General features: G+C 36.3%; 1 long non-coding RNA gene across 1 annotated transcript; it reads right to left on the bottom strand.

The window, feature by feature from the left end:
• Positions 1–792: 792 nt before the first annotated feature.
• LOC124896056 lies at positions 793–14,809 on the bottom strand. The gene is made up of 2 exons (XR_007052451.1): positions 14,076–14,809; positions 793–1,229 (listed from the first exon to the last, which is right to left on the bottom strand). It is a non-coding gene; the product is annotated as an uncharacterized LOC124896056 (long non-coding RNA).
• Between the last annotated feature and the right edge of the window lie 1,689 nt (positions 14,810–16,498).

Genomic DNA, 16,498 nt, shown 5'->3' on the forward strand with positions numbered 1-16,498 from the left:
TATTTAAAAAGGATAAAAATTAGGGAGATAGATATCTACACTAATATTTCTTTTTGGGTTTTTCTAGTATAAATTTGGGTCTATGAATAATTAGAGTTTTAACAATTATGCATGGATCTTGGGATTATGCATTACTAAAGTAGTGATGTGTGGGTGTTAGCAATCAATCATCAATTTAGTATATCAAATATGGGTAGGTTTGATTATAGATTTTGATGCTAGTCTATCAACAAAACACTAAACTTTCACCCATTGATTCTTTTGAATACCTAATAGTTGTGTTCAACAATTAGTAACCACAACCTCAATCTAGGCATCCCTATTTCTAGGATAATACCCATGTATAGTTAACCTCACATTTACCTTTATGTCTAAGAGAGTAAAGATTTAGCAAAATACACACACAATTATCTATCATTGCTTTGGTCTCCACATCCTCTTTTGAGGATGATATGGATTCCTAAACTTCCCCCAAAACCCTTCTTTCAATGATTGCTTTGGGTTTTCTAGAGCATGAAGCTTTCACTCATCATACCCATGTGGGTATTTGGGGATTTTACCCATCAAATCCCAACTATGTTAGCATAGCAATGATAAAACCCATAAACATGAACTACTAAATAGAAGCTAATCAATAACAACCCGCACACACTTTATTCCCTGTTCACACATAGCCCCAAGAGGGAGATTTAGTTATACATAAGATAAATAAGCATAGATATACCCATAATATCAATTAAAATGACTTGTTGAAGATTAAATAAATGTTACTTCAAACTTAACACTCCCACAAATCAACAATGGAAGTGAGAAAATCTTCCACTGAGAAAGTCTCCAATATATTCTTCACCTAAAATTTATACAATATTTTCTTCTCAAAAAATAGAGGCTATGAAATCAAGATATAAACCTAAAAATTGGAAAGATGGAATATTATGTATGAATCTAGGGTTTGAGTCTTTTTGTCAAAATTGGGATCAGCCGCGCGTATTTTTAGATTTGTCCTTGGGCAGATTCCTCCGCTAAGTCCTGATCGTGTAAGTATGGTTGTGACCGCAGCTACGTGACCGTGGTTGAATGACTTTTGCTTGACTACCGTGATCGCGGTCAGCAGACCGCGACCACAGTACTTAAGGCCCTTCTGCTCCAAGTCTTTAGCTGCACTTTCTTGCTCCCTTTAGATCCTTTTAAGCTCTAATCCACATCATTTGATCTCATTAACTATGTGCCTGCAAAGAGTGGATATTAGTGTTTTTAATCACAATTATGTCTTATTTATTCATTTGAAACAAGGTAATGTGCACGAATGATTAGTACGAATGAGTGGTAAAATCACCACTCATCAGTTACCTGACCCATCGACATACCATACGACTTATATGATGAGTTATTACCAGGACAATGAGCTCAAAGCTCAAGAAATATCCAAGGGCCAAAATGGGGCACTCTTTGGTACCAGAGCCAGATGGCGCACTCTTTGGTGCCGAATCTGATAAAGAGGCAAGAGGAACCTTGTTCGCCCCAAAAGCAACCTTACCAAGAGAAAAGTTTCTAAGCATATGCCCTGGCTGACCACAGCTAAAGCATTTGTCCCTTACCTCATCACAGAAACCCCGATGCAATCTACCACAAAATCTATAGAAAGGATATGACGGAGCCGATTGGGCCCCACTAGCCTGAGATTTGTCACTATGTGACCTATAACTATCGTCACCTAAAAATTCCTATCACTATGGCCTTAGGTAGGGAGCACTAGCCATCGAGCGAGACCCAAAATTGCCCCACCACTTCTTGGATGACTTTCCACCATCCCTACCACTCTACTGTTGGCCGCCACTCTGATTAGAGAATCTAAACCTCTTCCTCTGCCTCTCTACCATCTCCTCATGCTTCATCTTCTCTTTCTAAACCTGTTGCATGTACACAACCAACATGGAGATATCTATGTCCTTGTCAACAAGGTAGCCTTACTTTCCAGAAATAAGTCTCGGGAGAACCCAAAAGCAAACTTTTTCATGCTATCCCTCATGCTAGAGACCAACTCCTAATCATACCGAGATAACCGGTGAAACTTAAAGGTATACTCCTTGACTGACATTTTTCCTTGCTTCAGGTTAACAAACTCTTCTACCTTCACCTCCCTCAACTCTTGAGAAATGAAGTGGTCCAGGAAAATAATAGAAAAATCATCCCATATAGCTGACTCAGCATCGCCACCCCTTGACTGGTCCCATTCTCCGTACAACTAATAGCCACAACTTTTAATTGGTAGGTGGGAAACTCTACGCCCTTCATATTAGTGGAATGCATCACACGAAAGATATTTTCTATCTTATCAAGGAAACTTTAAGGATCCTTCTCTAACTTAACTCTAGTAAAGGTTGGAGGGTTCAATCTCATAAACTGGACAACCCTTGTGACCTCAGAATATAGAGTAATAGAAGCACTACGCTCAGACTGAGAAGCTACCAACTAAACCAACATATGAATAGACTGAGAAAACTCAACATTTATCATATCATCAGAAAGAGCTCAAAAAGAAATAGGGGGATCGGTGGAACTCCAGAAGGACAATCAGGAACTGGACCCCTAGACTAGGTCTAGACCCCATAAGTAGGATGTGTCCCATCAACATTTTCCTCGGGTGGTACAGAGGAGTTTTTATGAGCTTGATATCATCTAGGAGGCATGATCTAAAAAGCGAACAAATAGAAATTAGAGAAGATTTTAGGACCTTAGACTCTACAGCCCAAAAATAGAACACAAGAAAGAGAAGAATTCCTAAATGCCTTGTAGCCTCTCCCTTATGAGTGTGGGGCACCACAAAATTAGAAAACAAGTTAGTGAAAAAAATCCTCTCCTCTCTTACACTCTTTGGATCACCTCACACTTTAGTTCCCCAAGTGTTGTAGATTGGCAAGTAACCTGTGAATCCTTAAGGTATGAGTAAGCTCTTATCCGGAGTGGATTCTTGTTTGAAGACTCAAAGAATTATCATCGGACTAGAACAAGAAGTAGCAACGTATTCAAAAGATAAAAGCACCCAAGTAATCGTTGACATGAACAAACAGATTCAAAGAACTAATTGACAACCGAGTATGAATGTACTAGTTTGTTAATTAGTTCTGGAACCAAGTAAGGAAACCAAGAATCAACAATTAGAAACTAGAAAATATCCAAATTTGAGCTTATTAGTGATGTGGCAGTAGCAATGGTGATGTGGCAGCATGTAATTGGTCTTGGACCCACACAATTTTTTTTATCATAAATCTGAAATTTCAACATTCACACAACTTGTAATGGATGACAATTGGTTTTGGAGGGAAAGTAAAAGTCTTGTATTCCTTTTCGACTTTTCAAACTCAAAAAGGTGAGATTTGACTATACTAATCCCACAAAACAAGGTCCATTGATTTAAGGAAAAGTGGTTGTCAAGTCTAGGAAGCGATATGTGCAAGTCTTCTCACCAACAACTTTATAACTTTTGTCTTACAACCTTTGAATCTATTTTACACTTTGTCGTCTTAAGTTGTAAGAATAGGCGAAGAACAAGATGAACACCACAGTAACCTTCAAGAACAAAATATCAACTTCTTCAAGAACACAACACAAAACCACCAATTGTCATCAACAAGGTACAAGCCTATGGCCCACTTCAACTCACCACTTAAAGTTATAAGCTCAACTTAGATCTAGACACTTTTAGTGTTGGTGAGAAAGAAACCAACACTAGAAACACACTAAACAAGTAAAATAACACCTAGATATAAATACACAAACACCAATCTCGGCCAAGACAACAAGATGGATAGATTTCTCTTTTTTTTCTAAAAATTTTTAGATTTCAACAATTTTTTTTTTGAATTTTCGTCCAAGAGAGCCCAAGATTAGTAGTGTAGGAACACAACCAGCCTTGCTTTGATAATGCAAGAATTCAGCATCAACAACAAGATGAACAAACTAACACAAGAACAATAAGTTGAACAACAAGTTCTAGTGAATCGAACTAGGCCACACACAGCTTCACTAGGCTTTAAGAATCACGTTTTTAGAATAAGATGATGAAGTTTTCAACAAGAACCAGCAAGTTAACAAGGTGCTAGCAAATCGAAAGAGCCCCACATGAATTCACTAGACTTCAAGATTACAAAACACAATCTTAACAAGATTACAAGAAGATAGTAACTTGACATGTAATATTCAAGAGTATAAGAACCCTAACAACAAGAGAGGACCCTAAGACTAAAAAATATTAACACCAAGTTCTTACTTATACCAAGAGGAACTCTATGACCTCAAGATCCTTGTTTCTAGCCAAGATACAAAACAAGTATCACTCCACTTGTGAGTTTTTAGATTTGGGGCTTCTCCAATGGAAGAGAGAGAAGTTCCTCAATATTACAAGTGTTTATGTCTCAAAATATTATGAAAGAACTACTGCCAAATAATCCTAATATTATCTATTTATATTATACCATAAATAAAGGAGAAAATAACCATATTGCCCTTGCCATGGGGTGGCCTTGGAGTGAAGTTTATTACACTTCAAAGCTCCTCTTCACATTTAAAAACATTTAAACCATTAGGTGGATCAATCACCAACACACACACGATCATTTGCATGAACAAGGCTTGGAGGTTTTGAAACTTCCGAGCTTGGCTACATGTGAATGTTCGTGAATTTGTTGGACAGCTTGCAACACCCGTATCAGAATCAAATTTTCCAATTCTTTTTTCCCATTGTTTAGCACAAAACATTTGCATCCAAAAGATCTGAAATAGTCTATCCTAGGCTTTCTAGTGAATACCATCTCATATGGAGTTTTATTCAGAAGTGATCTAATTAAACACCTGTTAGTCACAAAACAAGCAGTATTCACAGTTTCAGCCCAAAAATTCTTTGGAAGACTACAATCAATTAGCATAGTCCTAGAAATCTCTATGAGAGTTATATTTTTCCTTTCAACAACTCTATTTTGTCGTGGAGTTATGGGAGAAGAAAAGTTGTGACTTATTCCATGCTTAGCATAGAATTCATCAACTTGAGAATTCTCAAATTAAGTCCTATGATCAGACCTAAATTCAACAATTTTGCAATTTAGCCTCACTTGGATTTTCTTGGAAAAAGCCACAAGAACCACATATGTTTCATCCTTGGTTCTTATAAACATTGTCCAGGTGAACCTGGAATAGTCATCTACAATAAATAGCATATATTTCTTCCCCCTCTACTTTAGACTTTGATCGGTCTGCATAAATCCACGTGAAGTATTTCAAAGAGTTTGGAAGTACTTACTTGCTTCTTTAATTTGAAGGAGGATCTGGTCTGCTTACCTTGCTTCTTTAACACACTCATCACAGATTTTATTGTTTGGAAATTTCATCTTTGGCAGGACACGGACCAGGTCCTTTGAAATTAGCTTATTTAACAAGGGGAACTCACATGCCCTAATCTTCTATGCCACAAATTAGTATCTTCACCTTGTGAACTTAAATAAGTTAATTCCCCATCAGCCACAGACTCTAGATCAGCTACATACATGTTCTTGAACCTTTTGGCTTTAAGAATAATCTTTCCAGATTTCATGCTTGATACAGTTCATCCATCAGATGAGAATTTTACCTCATTTCCTTGTTACATATATGAGATACACTTAGAAGATTGTACTTTAGCCCATTCACATAAGACACATCTTCTATTGCATGATGAGGTCATCTCTTAATTTTTCCAATACCTTGGATGTAACCCTTTTTTCCATTTCCAAAAGACACTCTTCCCCTTTGAAGTGACTTGAGAGAGAGAAAACAATTAACCCTCCTAGTCATGTCTCTAGAACAACCACTATCCATAAACCAATTTTGGTTGTCATCCCTCTTTTCTATCACATTTTCTTCTCTATCTTCAATAGTGGCCATTAGAGAGCTACAAGATCCTAAGGTTATTCTCTTTTCACCATGTTTCAGCATAAAACCATCTCCATCCTCCTTGTCTTTCTAAGATTTATTTGAGGAGTCTTCCTATACAGTCAACTTCTTTATTAAACTGCTAGCTGCATCTTTTCTTCTTGATTTTTTAGGATTTTGATCTTTCTTTTTGCTAAGATGACCAGCCCTTTTTATAGCTCTAATAATCTTTGTTGCCAGAAGTGTAACATCAGTGTCTTTTTTGCCTGGGTCAGATTCTCGATATTTCAAGGTGAGGAATCTCTCCTTTCTTGCTTCTTTTATTTCCATCCCTAATTCAGTTATAATAGCCATGATGACTAGAACACTCTAGGTATGAAACTTTTAGAGTGAACCTGTACTAATACCAATTGTTGGAACCCTTAGGGATTGCACCACACAGTGAGGGACCAGGTCCCTCAAAGTTAATCACAAGCGATAGAACAGTTAAGCAACTATGAGGTACTGGAAAACAAAGGAAGTGCAGGAAGGTGAAAACACAAGATTTTAATATAGAAACCCAGGAAGGGAAAAACACGATTTGCCCTCACAAGCACCAAAGAAAACCACTATAATCAATCTCTTGATTATGGTCTATATTTCAGCCTACCTCTAGGCTCCTTTCGCTTATAGCAACTCTACTACAAGCTCATCTTGGTAACTTCACTAAGCACCTTCTACACTAATTAGCTCTAATCAGTATCAACACTTAGGCAACTCTACTTAAGTAATCTCTAATCAAAGAGAAAAGTTAATTACTCTGATAACACAATTAATTTGATTACAAATCAAAACTAACTCAAGAACAACGTCTATTCAAGTACGCATAATCAGCGAGGAACTTGAGCAATGGAGTTTTTACTTTATTTTTGCTTCTATCTCTCTTCCTCTCTTTAGAATTTACAAAAAGCTCACTTGATGAAGAAGCACCTCTTTTCTTTTATAGATGAGTAATGATTAGGACTGAAATATTATTAGACCAGCGGTCATAATCAATACAAAATAGCACCTGCAAGTTTGTTACATAAGAGGACAAAACTGTACAATCAACACATGGCAGGTGTATTGTACCTCGCATAACCAGGGACCTTGTCCCTTGCAGTTAGCTGCTCATCATCAAAACTACATATAGCACACTGTATTGGACAACTTTTTTCACAGAGTTTTTCCCTCATGAAAGAATCCAAAATCAACGAAAATATACAAATATAGAATCTACGCATTAAAATAAAGTCAACGATACTCAATGCCCACTTTTTAGTCAGAGTCAAAATGAACCCTTGAAATGGATTTTTCAAAAGAGAAGGGTAAAATCAATTTTTTGCCTAAAAATATATTCTCACGATTAAGAGAATTTATCGAAGAAAATCCAAGTGAAAACAAATTGAAATTGAGGTTTAAAGCGAAGAAATACAAATTTAGGCCTTCCGAATCAAAATCCTCAAATTTTACCTTTTTTCAGGATTAAACAAGGTTTTAATGATAAGAATCAAAGAAAATGGTTAAAATACGGATTTGGAGTTTACCTAGGTTTGAAAATTGCTCAAAATTCGAAACCCCAAGCTCCAAGTCTCAAAATCGGTGAGAAAATGAGAAAAGAGTATTTAAATATACCTAGGTTCCACAAAAGCGAGCCATGGGCCGCTTTAGAGCTAACTGCTAAAGTGCCTAGGGCCAATAAAGCGGTATCCCGCTTGAGTGCAGGTGTCGCTTAAGTGGGCCCTAGCCACTTTGGCAGTCGGTGCGAAAGCACTCGGGCTACCGCTAAAGCGATACCTGGAGACTGTGCTAGGGCCACTAAAACACCCAAAGGCCACTTTAGTGCCCTCCACTAAAGCTCCCAAAAGGCCACTTTTGCGGCTGCACCAGTTGTTGCACCAGTTGTGGAGAGTTGGAAAATTCCAAGTCTCTGTAGACCCCTCGGGATTCATCTAAAATCCTAAGAACGCAAACAAACTGTGCTACCCTATCAAATTCAATACTTCGGACTCAATAGCGATATCTGTTTTTCAAAAAAATATCATTTTCACAAAGTTGATCCCCAAAATTCAATTTCACAACTTTTTGAACTAAGGGTCAGAATGAGATTTAAAAGCCGTAAAACCAAACCATGTTACCAACCTAAACTCAACACTAGATTTGTTGGCATAGTCTATTTTTTCATCTAACATAGATATCAATAAATATTAGCCAAAGTCAACTATAAGACTTTCAAGCCACCAAAAACCACAATTTCACATAATTCACATTGAAATGCACTTGGAACCATGCCAATTATTTCCACACTCCAAAAATACCACAATGCAACCATGGAGAGGGTAAAATATTCAAATCATACAAAAATAAATATTTCACAAGAATTACAATAAATCAAGTTGTTACCTCATCCACCACTAAAAATCCAGTTCTTCCTTGAACTAAAGGCAAGAGAAATACATGAGACGGCTAAAGATGGGGGATAACTATAATGTATATCAAACTCGACCACCCAAGTAGCCTTATCTATATGTCGATGACTCCATTGGACCTTAACTACTGGTATATCTCTAGAGCACAACCATTTAACATCCTTGGACGGAATGGAGATAGGCTATCAGTAAAAGACAACCTCTTATTTAACTGAACTGAAATCCAACAAATGATATGATATTTATTCGGAATATAACGCCAAAGCATGGAAACATGAAAAACTAAATGAACAACTGACAAATCTAGGTCCAATGCTAACTCATACGTCAAACTATCAATAGTCCAAAAAATCTCAAAAGGGCCAATATACCTGGGGATAAGCTTGCCCCTCTTCCCAAACCTCATCACGCCCGTCATGGGTGACACGAAGAAAAACTCGATCATTAATACTAAATCTCAGGCCATAAAGTCTACGATCCACATAGCACTTCTGCCTACTCTAAGCCGCTCGAAGGCTATCCTAAATGATCTAAACTTTACCCAAGGACTCATAAGACACTTCAATACCTCAATGTCTAATCTTAGAAACCTCAAACCAACCAATTAGTGAGCGACAACGCCTACTATACAAAACCTTAAAAGGATCCATATCAATACTGGAATCATAGCTATTATTGTCTGCAAACTTTGCCCAAGCTAGATATTATTTTCACTGTCCCCCAAATTCCATCACACGCGTGTGGAGCATATCCTCCAAAACTTGAATAGTTTACTTTGACCGGCGATCAGTCTGGGGTGAAAGGTTATACTAAGATCAACTCGAGTACCCAACTCCTCCTGAAAAGTCCTCCAAAAGTGAGAGTTGAACACTGAACCTCGATCCGAGATAATAGACACTTGCACACCATGAAGGCGCACAATCTCACAAATATAGATACGAGCCAACATCTCAGCACTGAAAAAACCTGAATCAAAGTTAAATGAGCAGATTTGGTTAATTGATCCATAATGACCCACACACTATTCAAACAATGAAAAGTACGAGGCAACCCAGTCATGAAGCCCATAGAGATTCATTCACATTTCAACTTGGGAATGGGTAACCTCTTAAACAAACCACCAGGTCCATAATGCTCGGCCTTTACCTACTGGTAACATAAGCAACGAGCTATAAAATCCGCTACATCCTTCCTTATACTGCCCCGCTAGTAAAGCTATCTCAAGTCACGATACATCTTAGTCACTTCTGAATGGATGGAATACTTGGAACAATGAGCCTCCTCAAAAATCAATATAATCCAATCACCCACTCTCGGCACACAAATCAGCCTCCAATCCTCAAAATATTATTTAAATCAATTAAGGCTTCCAAGGCCTCCCCGCTCAACACCTTATCTCAAATTACTCTCAACCCAATATCATTAAACTGATGAGCTTGAATCTGCTCCATTAAAGAAGACCTAGCCTCCACAAAAGCCAAACATACCCAGGTGCCAAAATATCAAGCCTAATTATTTGGTTAGCCAAAGACTAAACCTCTAAGACCAAATAGCTCTCCTAGGTCAAAAGATGCACCAATCTACCAATTCTAGTTGACTTCCAGCTCAAGGCATCTACAACCGCATTAGCCTTGCTCGAATGATAGAAAATAGTCAAGTCATAATCCTTAAGCATCTTAAGCCAACGACGCTGCCTTATATTAAGATCTCGCTGGATGAAGGAATACTAAAGGATATGATGGTCAGATAAAATCTCACAACGGACTCCATACAAGCAGTTCTTCATAACTTCAAAACAAAAACTACTACAAATAACTCCAAATCATGGGTAGGGTAATTCCTCTCATGGAGTTTCAACTAATGAAAAGCATACGTAATCACCTTACACTCCATCAACACAGCACATAACCCAACACTTAAAGCATCACAAAAGATAGTAAAACCCACACCCTCCTTAGGCAAGGTCAAGATAGGAGCTAATGTCAATAAATCCTTGAACTTTTGAGAACTCAACTCATAAGAATTAGACCATTGAAAAGAAATCTTCTTCCGAGTCAACTTGGTTAACGGGGCTACAATAGATGAAAAACCCTCAACAAAATTCTGATAGTAACCTGCCAAGCCAATAAAACTCCAAGTCTCAGTGGGAAAAGTAGGCCTAACCCAATCATGAGCCATTGCAATCTTGGTTGGATAAACCATAATACCATTCTTAGCCACCGCATGACCCAAAAAGGAGACAAACTCCAACCAAAACTCACACTTGGAGAACTTAGCATACAACTTCTCATTCCTCAGTCTTTAAAGCACAATCCACAAGTACTCTTCATATTAACCTCACTCTTAGAATAAAGCAAAATATCACCTATAAATACAATAGCAAAGGAGTTGAGATACAGTTGAAATATTTGGTTCATCAATTCCAAAAATGCGACAGGTCATTGGTCAAATCAAAAGACTTGACCAAGAACTCATAATGACCGTATCGTGTTCAAAAAGTTGTCTTTGTAACATCTGAAGCTCTAATTTTCAACTAGTGGTACCCGAATCTCAAATTAATCTTCAAAAATAATGAAGCACCTTAAAGCTGATCAAATAGATCATTAATACTAGGAAGAGGATATTTATTCTTAACCATCACCTTGTTCAACTACTGATAATTAACACACATACACATAGACCCATCCTTTTTCTTTACAAACAAGATAGGTGCACCCTAAGGTGATACACTAGGTAGAATAAATTCCTTATCCAACAACTTCTGGCACTGATCCTTCAATTCCTTCAACTTTGTTGGGACCATCATATAAGAAAGAATATAAATGGGCTTGGTGCTTGGCTCAATATTAACGGTAAATTTAAAATCATGATCTAAAGGCATACCAGACATATCTATAGGGAACACATCCATGAACTCAGGAACAATACAAACAAAATCCAAAGAAGGAGGTGAAGAAATATTAGAATTATGAATATGATCCAAATGAGACAGATATCCATCTCAACTAAGTGATGAGCCTGAATAAAAGTTATAACTATCTTGGGACCCAAATAAAGCATACCCATCCAAGCTATTCTTGGCATATCCGGCGGAGCTACCATCAATAATAATCTAGGATACTATGGTAAGGATCTAATCAAAGCATACCCAAATAAAGTCAAAATCTATCATATCTAAGACAGGCAGATCTGCCCAAGTCTCATGCCAAGAAAAAGTCACAACACAGAATTAATACACCTAATCTACCACCAAAGAGTCTCCTATTAGGGTAGATACACAAATAGGCATGGCAAGAGGCTCACTAGCGGAATCAAAACCTGAAAAAAAAATATGCAGACATAGAAAAAAGTCGATCTCGGATCAAATAACACATATACAAATCTTACATAAAGATGATTCCAATGATAATGGTTTCACAAGTCTATGCCTCTGATATAGAGGGTATAGCATAGCACTGTCCATGACCACCAACTAACTAAATAGCCCTACGACTACTACCACGAGCACTACTACCTCTACCTCACGCTCTCCTAGTAGAACCTCTGCCTCTCACAGTTGAAATGAAAGTAGTTCTAAATATACGATGGGGATAACCCTTGGCCAAATAGCCAACTACATACTCACACAAGGCAAACTCTATGGCCCAACTCAATAGAAAAAGGTACAGCTGGGCCAAAACGACCATCCAAAGTTGCTAAACCAGAAGACCCACTACCCAAACTCTATAAGGATTCCACATGGGTCTACCTAATACCCACAAAAAACTCTAGGATCCCTACCACGAGATATATGACCTTTGAACTCACCCTGATGGTGCACCATCTTAGTGCCTACCTGAGATGCTTGAAGAATAGATTCAGTCATCTTAGTATGATCCATTATACACTGAAATGAAGCTCCATACACTGCTATATAAGTCGTAGCTAGCTAAAAAGAAACATCCAATCTTTTTATGAAGTTTTGAATATTCTCAGATTTGGGGGTAATACTAGCATAAAAATATCTAGACAAAGCATGGAAGCATGCCTCATACTCTGCCACAGTTAGGGAACCTTGCTCTAGGTGATCAAACTCATCTCTCATCCGATCCCTCAGACTGTAAGTCACAAACCTGTCTAAGAAGGCCTCAAGAAACTGATCTCAAGTTATCTCAAAAGAGTAGGGGGGTTTGCAACCAACAAGTGTTGCACCCTATTTCGAATCGATCAAAACAGCACATGACGTATGGTGTCGCATCGTGACTCTTGGGATTTGAAAATTCATTTTTTAGAGTCGCCACCTAACTTTTTAGGAAAATTAGGAAAAATCATTTTTTATTTGTGGCATACATAAAATAGACTAGTTATCATGATAATGCAGTGAGAGATTAAGGAGCTACAATATATGTAAATGGATTAAAGAGCGAAAATGGCTATAATATATGTTAAGAATTACGTAAGGGTAGCAAAAGGTGTCACATACACTTGTTAAAAAAAAACATGATGTTGGGGTCTTAGTTGCTAAACCCACAAGTAAACCATATTGTTGAGACCATATTAAGGCAAATAATATTACTAAGAACCACCAGCGAAAAAGAAAAAAAATGAGAAACCTGCACATTCAAGCATAAACAAATCTTTTCTTTTGTTTTTATTTACTTAAACATTTGATCCTTTGCCCTTTTTTTAATACAGCAGAACGCGACACAAAATGGGGTCAAGTTACCTTTTTGGGGAACATATTTCACGATCATACATATTTACCGCACCCATATGTAATTTTCTCACAAAAAAAAGAATACAATGCAATCCACCTATAATATTAATTCTATACAAATTTATCTTTTATCTTTTAATATTCACTATTCTATATATGTATGCACACAGCCTAAACAATAGAGCGTGTCTACATTCTCTAATCAATTTAATCGATGCCCATTTGATTAAAAGAAATTCTAATGAAAAAGATATATCTTAATAATAAACATACATTCATATTTTTGCTCGAGACAAGAAAAAATTCCTTCAAAACTATATTTTACCAAAGATAAACAATGCAAACTATTTCAAAGGTTTTAACTGCTACCACAATATTCTCAAATGATCTTTGGCTTAAAAAAAACTCTTACAAAAATAATTTGAAAACGTTTGAGCAATTATGATGGGACACATTTTCCTTGCGCAAATCAACTTTCAATAATAAGAAATGGAATGTCCTCAAATTAAGAAAATTTAAAACAACATCAAATTTGAGAAATTAATCCACATAATGAAAGACAACACCGAACAAACAGGAAAACAAAGGAATCGAGCATTTTTTCACAAATCAGTGATGATGTAATTTAATTAAAATCAAATATAAGCATATTCTGAGATCAATAACGAAGACACAAGTTTGGTCAAATTCACACCTAATTTTTTTTTAGAGTTAACAGCAAACACGGAAGTGACTTATTCATATACTAACAAACCCGTGTACACACAACATGAACTTTCATATTCAAATCATGCTCGACGACGAGATTCCCAAAGGACCACAACAATAAAACAAGATAAACAAATGTATAAACTCATGTATTCAGCACGAAATAATTTTTTGATTCAAAAACCACAATATCTACCCACAGGGCCAGGATACCAACAACAACATAGCTCGCAATCAAAATACCTCTTATATTTAATAGAATTTAAAATAAATGAAGAGAAAAACTATGAAAATAAAGTGAGAAAGGGGTGTGTCCGCACCTTTTTTGGTGCAGTAAACTGGAATGTTGACGTCGGGATAGTTTCTGATGACTATGAACCCACTCTGAAACTTCAAATTTGGACAAAATCAAAAGAAAGAACTTGGAAATTTAACACCCTTAATTTTCGAACCTGTTCTCGTCCCCATTTTTTTAAATCTTCCCCCTTTTTCTTTCGATTTTTCTCATGTTTTCAAACCATTTTTCTTCCTTCAATTTTATCTCCCTTTTCTTCCCTCTTTTTGATTTTTCCCAGCGTTTTGTTTTTTAACTCTCTCTTTGTTTTTTCCTTTTTTTCCCAAACCCATTTGCTTTCTTTTTCTTTCACGGATTTTCTTTTCCCCCTTCCATAGATGACGAAGGACAATATTTATAGAAGAATCCAGACTTAAAAATACAAATTCAAAACTCAAAATTGTGGAAAAGCAGAGGGGTAGGGAGATTTGAATTATGAATCTAACAGAATCTCCTTTTGACTATTCCAGAGATTCCTTGGTTGTCGTTATTGCATCAATTTAGGACTGCCCCTTTGCTTGTCTCGATTTCACCGATTCAATAGTGTAAAATTAGAGATTCTTGGCAGTAAATCTAAGCAGCGGCAGGACTATGAAAGATTAGGTTTTTTAGATATTGGGGATGGTGGAGGAAAAAAAGAAGGGAAAAGGGGTGGTAGTTTTTGCGTTATTTTGGGCATATGGACGTGAGAACATGCTGATTTCCTGGGGAGGAGGGATATTACGCGTGCTTTTGGTAGCTTAAAAAGGAAAGGGCCCTTAGGGGAGTATTTCTTGCATTGGTCTCTAAAAAACATTGACCAATTTTGATCCGTTCGATCGTCCCTAAAAATAGTATCTTAAAATAAAATTTAAAAAATAGTAAAATATTTATATATATATATATATGTATGTATGTATGTATGTATATATATATATAAATATGTTAAAAGTTGATTTAAAATTAATTATTTTTATCCGTCCAATCTGTCCTGATTTAATTTTGAAACAAAGGAGAAAATGAATACGTAAATAAGTAATTAAATAAATAAAATACATTATATACATATATATGTGAATATATAACGATAACTGAAAATTTTAGGATCCTCAATTTGGGAAGTAATCAATAGATTGGACTAAATTGATTGGTTGCGTTTGGATAAGAAGGTGAAGCAAACATGGAAATTGCACTGAATTTCGAACTGATTTTCGGTCTTTTGTTTGAATTCTGTAAAACTAAGAGTTGAGTTTGGATAAAAATGAAATTGGATTATTGTTGACCCGAATAGAGAAAATATATCGAATCATCCCCAAACTTGCAGCCAAAACTTACTTTAGACCTTTAACTAGTCGGGCAATTATATACCCCCTTAACAACTTTTAAGTGAATTAAATACCCTCCTAAAAATATATTATCACTCTCACAAAGGGAGGTGCACTACACACGCATCCACATCACTGCATGTCACTGCCACATCACTGCCACATAAATATTTATTTAAAAAATGATGCCACATATATATATAAAAAAAATAAAAAAAAAAAAAAAAATCCTTTTCTTCTTCACACGCCCCACCCCTCCTTCTTCTTCAGTTATATCCCCCCGTTCCTACCTCGCTCTTCAACCCCATGCACCTATTTTTTTCTTCTTCTCAGACCTTGCCCTCCACCCCCTCTCTTTCTTCCCTTCTAACCCCTACCCCTGCCACGAGAATGCCTTTCTCTTTAATTTTTTTTTTTATTAACACCATCAAGAGAACAACCATAAAGACATCAATTTAAGGTTTTTCCTCCATTAAAACATTAATTCAACCTTCAATTCTAACTCCTTCAATGTTTTTAACAGTCAACATTAACAAGGATGCTATGTGTGAGTAAATAATTTTTTGAAAAAGATTTCATCATTCTAGAATAACTTTTTTAATCAAGAATTTATAAATTATGTATCTTTTAATCAAGCTAAGTTGTTGCTCTGTACAAAAGATATGCAGTAAATTATTGCAAAAACCCACTATAAATGTTGTAAGAACATAACAACTAGTTAGGAACGAATTAAGTTTCCTACTTCAGATAATGTACAACAAAATAAAAAAGCAGCCACAACTTAGACTTTTTAACCAGTAGCATTCCAGAATTTTGGATTCAACCACCTTTCTGCTCCATTTTTCATAATCGAATTTTGGGTTTAACCACTCTTGTCAAAAGGCAAAACAGAATTACTAAAACAACAAAGTTGTCAACTTGGAGATAATTTTGACACAAATTTTCTATAAAGTACCATAAATTCAACAAAATTTTTAACTCAAAAACATAAAAGCTCCTGTTCACAAACTTCTCAAAATATTCAATTTCATCTTTTACAAAATTTTCTATAGCTTCGCTCAGATAAAGAAACGGTGTGGGTGGAGGTGGGGGGTTACGAAAAAAA

The sequence above is a fragment of the Capsicum annuum genome, chromosome 1, assembly GCF_002878395.1.
Source record: "Capsicum annuum cultivar UCD-10X-F1 chromosome 1, UCD10Xv1.1, whole genome shotgun sequence".
NCBI classification, from domain to species: Eukaryota; Viridiplantae; Streptophyta; class Magnoliopsida; order Solanales; family Solanaceae; genus Capsicum; species Capsicum annuum.